Source organism: Dendrobium catenatum, unplaced genomic scaffold, assembly GCF_001605985.2.
Source record: "Dendrobium catenatum unplaced genomic scaffold, ASM160598v2 fragScaff_scaffold_72, whole genome shotgun sequence".
In the NCBI taxonomy this organism is placed as follows: Eukaryota; Viridiplantae; Streptophyta; class Magnoliopsida; order Asparagales; family Orchidaceae; genus Dendrobium; species Dendrobium catenatum.
The window spans coordinates 1,980,759-1,986,801 of record NW_021318534.1 but is presented as its reverse complement, the minus strand read 5'-3'; the positions used below and the strand labels follow the sequence as shown (position 1 = coordinate 1,986,801).

Here is a 6,043-nt window from a genome sequence, read left to right as displayed (position 1 = left end):
ATTTGTTTGGATAAGCTGTTCAGATTTACAGTTCCAAGCTTTATCAAGGTATGTTAAGCAGGGATGAGTGGGATAAATAAATTTTGTTTAAAAACTGTAGCAATTAACCGGTTAGAATTTGCAATGTTCAGCAAAATTGAAAGCTTAGATGGTTATTATTAGTTGTTAAAGTCATTAATTTTCAGTTTCTAGAGTGCTTTATAGAACTAGTCACCTGTTTTCTGTGAGGTGTCTGAACCTAATAATTTCTCCTGGCCATCACAGGGAGAAGCAGGAGCGGGCGAACAAAAAAGCATGTCGCAGCAATTCATGACACACTATCCAATCCTTATCCTACCAATGTATTATCGACGACAAAAGTAAAATACTAACCTCCACCACTCTCATGCCTGCTACAAACGCTTGCTCTGATGTTACTAATGATCCGCAACAGTGCTCCACCTCCACCTTCCTCTTGCCAAGAAATTAAAGCAATAGCGAACCTCAACTCTCCCTTAGAGGAAAAATTACCTCCTATGATCTCCTCACCCAAATACCTCAAGCCAAAACCAAAATAAATTTGTTGTTTTGCATCCTGAAGAATCAATTCTATAGATAGTCTCTGGTAACTCTTCAATGATCAAGCAAAATTAAACTTCTACAAATAAGTCTACAAAAGCCACAAATGAAAAAAAAAAACAACAATTACACTGAAATCACAATTGTTGAAGGTTTCATTATGAAAAAGCTATTGTGAGTGACTTGAATTGTTGCAGGTTTCATTATGAAAAAACAATTCACAATCCTATCCCTAATGATAAACTTTGGGAACTCAACGACATGATTTTGACAGTGGCACCAAAGATCCTCTTATATACTTGGCCGAATAATAGGATTGATAATTCTATTCATATTAAACTAGATAGAATTTTGATAAATATATCTGGCTTTATCTATTCACCTTCTCCTTCTACAAGGTTGAAGGCCTAAGGTGTTCTAATCACTCCCTATTATTTTGTAAACCATGCCGTAACAAAAGAAAAATCACAGATTCTTGTTTAAGAAATAATGGACCATATTTCCTCAATTTTGGGAAGGCCCTTCAAAACATTTTCTCCCAAGACTTTCCTAGAAATTTCATTTCCACCACTTACCAAAAGTTACAAAAGTTGAAATCACTTATTAAATCACAACAATGAGCTTCTTCAAATAATCTTTCATATATGATAAAAGAGCTCCACTTCTAACAATTTAACTGTAATATCTGTTGTTTCAAAACCAAGTCAATTAACCTAACCTGGAATGAATTCTTACTTATTTTTTATTTATTCATGAATTGTAAGTCTTATAATGCTTAATTAGCTTTAGATAAGTCTAGGATTGGAATGAAGAAAGCTAAAATGTCAAGTGACAAAATATTCTAGAAGCTATGGCACTGATAATGGTTGCGCTGCGGTATTGTCCTCTTTATTTTGGGAGAAAAATTAAGTGCTACGGTGTAGGAATTCGCCACTGCAATGCTAGGCTCTCAGGTTTGAGAATCTAGAAGGATTTGAAAATTCTAATTGAGTGTAGCAGCTTCGTAAAGGTGAGCGCTGTGCTCAACTTTATGGTGTTGCGGTGATGCATCCGAAATAAGGTTTTATATTTGAAGTGAAGAAAAGAAGAGATATCCCATTTAAAAATCAGTTGCGTCGGTCTTAGGATTAGAATCTGGATATATTATCAGTGGTACCCGTCCACTTTACTTTTCAACAAATTCTGAGTTGTAAATAAAATGGCATTGGTCATATGGACTTTAAACATTAAATTTTGGATAATTTAATGTGATTGTTTACATTGTTGTTGAAATTTAATATAATTGCAATGTGATAAAACTGCTAAATTAATGTCAGAATAAAAGCAAGACATGATTTTGATGATTTTTGGAGAGAGAGAGAGAGAGAGAGAGAGAGAGAGAGAGAGAGAGAGAGAGAGAGAGAGAGAAAGAGAGAAACTCTTCAAATGTTGTCTAGAAATGCTAGCTGCAATGTCTCAAATACCCAATGAGTGAAAAGATATGCATCTATCTTTCTTAAAGATTTTCTAGATGTTCTTTAATTCTACAAATATGTTTGACTGACCAAATATGCTACTTAATAGCATTAACAAAGCAATCTTTCTCATCACGACTAATGAAGCTTACTGAGTTTGGTCGAATCACAAGAAGGGTTCATGTGGCATATAGATGTAAGGACTATTTTGAAATAAAACCATGGAAACTTCTTGCTGTCTCGTGCATTATGTAGTAGAGCCTCAATGAGTTTCAAAGCAAATAATAATGTGTCTGTCTCTGGTTGGAGTAGAGAAAGAATGAAGTGACAATGGAGGTTCAAGATATATTTGAGATAATCACTCAAAAATCTTCCTATTATAACAATAGCAAGAAGTTTTTTTTTTAGCATGAAGTAACTACTGACAATGGTAAAGAAAAAAAAATCCGACATTTAAATACATTATATATATATATATAATAATAATAATAATAATAATAATAATAATAATAATAATAATAATAATAATAATAATAATAATAACATATCAGCATAATATAAATGCAGCTCATAGCGAACCTACAGAAGAAGACTCAATCGTGGCTACAATCATGCAATTCCGGTTCAAACAGAAACCCCAAGCATAATTACTGATATTTGAAAACAATATTTTTATATGCTGGAGCGCTTAAATTTTCTTACTTCATGCCTTGGAGAGACATGCTGACAAACTACAATTTTACTGATCTGATATACTTAATATACTGTGTATGGATGTATATATAAATGTCACTGGAGCATACGGTGTTCAGAAAACAGAGATAAATATAAGTTTTTACAACTAGTGAACTTCTATAGACTACAACGGATTTTATCATGGAGGATTTATTTCAGAGAAATCATGAAGAAGCAACTAACAGAAAAAAAAAAGTTATTTTTTTGTGTGATTTAGACAGACGTGGTAACATCTCCAAAAGCATGAAAAAATTTCTTGTGGTTACAATTACTTGAATCACCCTCACACGAGACCCAATTATAAGTTGGAAGTTGGAGCATTGTTTGGATCCCAACCAACTCCAAGTATCATTTCATCGAACACCTCGTGGGCACTGCAGAAAGAATTAAAATCGTGAAAGGATGTAAAAGACCAAAACAAACAACCATCCATGTTATAGAAATTATGGACATTAATATTCAATAGCTGCACCAGACTAAATCTTTGGAAGATTTGAGATAAGGCTATAGGAATAAGTGCTATTGGCTAAATTGAGAATGCACAAAAAAAGAGCTCAAAGCAACGAGCTGGAAAGCAAACATGATTAATTATACAAGGTGAAACATGCATGAAACACGACAAGATGACGCAAGAAAAATTTATGAAACAATATAATAACGTGTTGAAAAGAATTTGGCTTCGGTATACATTTGAAGCAAAAATAAAATAAAATAAATAGCAGGTTGCCAAGGAAAAAAAACTATAGCACGTTCTCCCAAACCTCTCCCACGTCTTAAGCTGACCGTTGCTTGGGAAGGAGGGGACGCGAACTAACTGCAAGAGAAATTCTGCCTTATGGTTTTTCTCTTTGGGGGGCATTCGGCAACTTCCTGGACAGAGGAAGAACTTGGCTTCGTCTCCGATTCAAGCCTAAGCGCCGGCAGAAACTTGGGATTCTGCGATCGAACAGGACCTCCCTGTCCGTCTCTGCTCTTCACGAAGAAACAACCAAAAACAGCCGATCTATGCTCTGTCTGCGTCCCAGCCCGACGCCGTTGACCGCCGACAGTCCTGTTCATTTTTTTTACCTGATCGCTACACTCCAAGCCGGCTTCAACCCTCTACCAACACAACCTAGCCGTATCTGCGATTCCTCCGTCCGTCTACACACCCGAACAGACTAAACCAATCTCTTGCGAACAACTAGCCGAACGCTCTGCCGTTCATTCCGCTTGAAGCATGAACGAGCAAATCAGAAGGATTTATTATATCTAATAATTATTATTATTTATAAAATTGTTAGTGATAATACTAATTATAAAATAAAGGAAAATCATATGTTCAGATGTTCACAATCAACAATCAGAGCAATGGAAGACTCCAAGATTATTATTGGAATCGATTCGCTTTCCGTTATAAAAAATATGATGTTTTTGCAGCACTTTATAGCGACAGTTTATAAACCGCTGCTATAGAGAGGTATAGACAGCGGTTTTAACCCCTACTAAAATCTCCTAAATATTTATGATTTTGGAAGCCAATTAGTTGTCCGTTGTTGTAAGAAAAATATGTTTCTTCTGTTTTACTGTTTGATGCCCTAGTTTCCGATCTCGCCCTAGCCCACCATCCCAATCCCTCTCTATGGTGATCCAAATCCATCCCTCTCTCTCATAGTTCGTGTGAGAGCTCCAGGCCATCGACATTTGGGGATGTGGAGTGCAGCTTTGAGATGTCGGTTGCAACAATGGTAGGAAATCGGAGGGTTCAAAGCCTCCAAACAAGGGGAATGATAACCGTCTAAAGGGTAAGCAGTAGGAGGGGGTCGGGTTGTGGTCTAAACTTATGGGGATGGCCATTTTACAACCGACTTCAGCTTTCTTTTTGGAGGGAATGCAACCAGGATGCTGAGGACAGCGCCAAGAGCAGTTCCAAGGATGAAATAGATACTAGTGAAGTTGATTGCTGGAAGAATTAGGGCTTCTTCATTTCTCCTCCGATTCCAATACTGATTATTTATTTGTGCTGAGCTGAGTTTTTCAGATTCTATATCTTGCCTCCAGAGGCTGCGAAAAGGGATGGAACCTGGTAATTTAATTATTATGTAGTCTTTATTGTGTCGATTCCTTAGTTTCTTGAAAGGTTAAAGCACCTGAAGACAAGTGGAGAAGTTGATTTGTTGATAAGGAGTAATGAAACGGGGCGAGTTGGATTACTGGTATGGACTTTTTTCAAAGTTCCACACAAATAATCTGGTTTAAGTGTAAGTTTCTTATGAACTTTTTTCAGAATTTTGGTCCGTCGTAATCTTTGATGTTGCACAAATTTTTTTTTATCTGAGCTAGCAATTGAGTTCATATTTTATGGATATTGCAAGGTGTTAATCGTGTTTAACAACTTGTAAGTTGTTAAGTCATGTAGGAGCATCATAACTATTAATAGCTTAAGGACTAGCATACCTCTAATATTCTAGATAGTTTTATTTAGCTTTATAAATAGCTAGCTAATGTAAGGGAGTGAGAGATATAATTGATAAATATTATCTGTTTTTGAAGATTTAAGCTTGGTGTTACCTTTGTTCCCTGGATTGGGATTAAATCCTTCAAGCATCCTCTTCTTCCAACGATCCAACCGACATCAATTGGTATCAGAGCCCGAAGCTTGTGAAGAACGATGGATGGCAGAAGAAGGTGGGCTGTTGACAACGATCGAAGCCGAAGAAGATGGGAGATCGATGAAGATCGACGCTGAATAAGATGGGTGTTCGACGATGATCGACACCGAAGAAGAATGGCGATTAACGACGATCGACGCCGCAAACCCCTTTGGGTAGCTCAAGTGATTGCATCACTTGATCGAATGGATGCTTTATGTGTTAATTTCTTGCATTCCCTGGAGAGAACCATGCGCGGGTCGGCTACCATACCGACCCGTCGCTCCTCTGCTCCTACAATACGCACGCACAACTGACCCTATCCCAGCTCAAACACGATTGCAAACATATTCGCAATCCACCCGCAGTCGCCCATGATTACCCTCCGCTTGAACTTTTGCTTCGGTGGCGTGGCCCCCCATGGTTCCAACATCCTCCGTCTCCCAACTCATCCCGACCACACTCGCAATCACCTCAAGATTCGTCTGCAATGCTCCAGCGAAATATAACAATGAAGCTTGTCGAGCAATCCCACGCCAAATCATCGCCTATTGTCACAAAGGTCATTGATTCCTCTTCCTTTTGTGACCAGATCAGTGCTCATCTGTTACCTACAACCCATGCTTCCAACTCTTCCTACGACCATCTACTTTATTGTGACCCCAA

At 37.5% G+C, this 6,043-nt stretch overlaps 1 long non-coding RNA gene across 1 annotated transcript; it reads right to left on the bottom strand.

Annotated features, from left to right (window-relative positions):
* Positions 1 to 2,733: 2,733 nt before the first annotated feature.
* LOC114579861 lies at positions 2,734 to 3,954 on the bottom strand. The gene is made up of 2 exons (XR_003701088.1): positions 3,509 to 3,954; positions 2,734 to 3,121 (listed from the first exon to the last, which is right to left on the bottom strand). It is a non-coding gene; the product is annotated as an uncharacterized LOC114579861 (long non-coding RNA).
* Between the last annotated feature and the right edge of the window lie 2,089 nt (positions 3,955 to 6,043).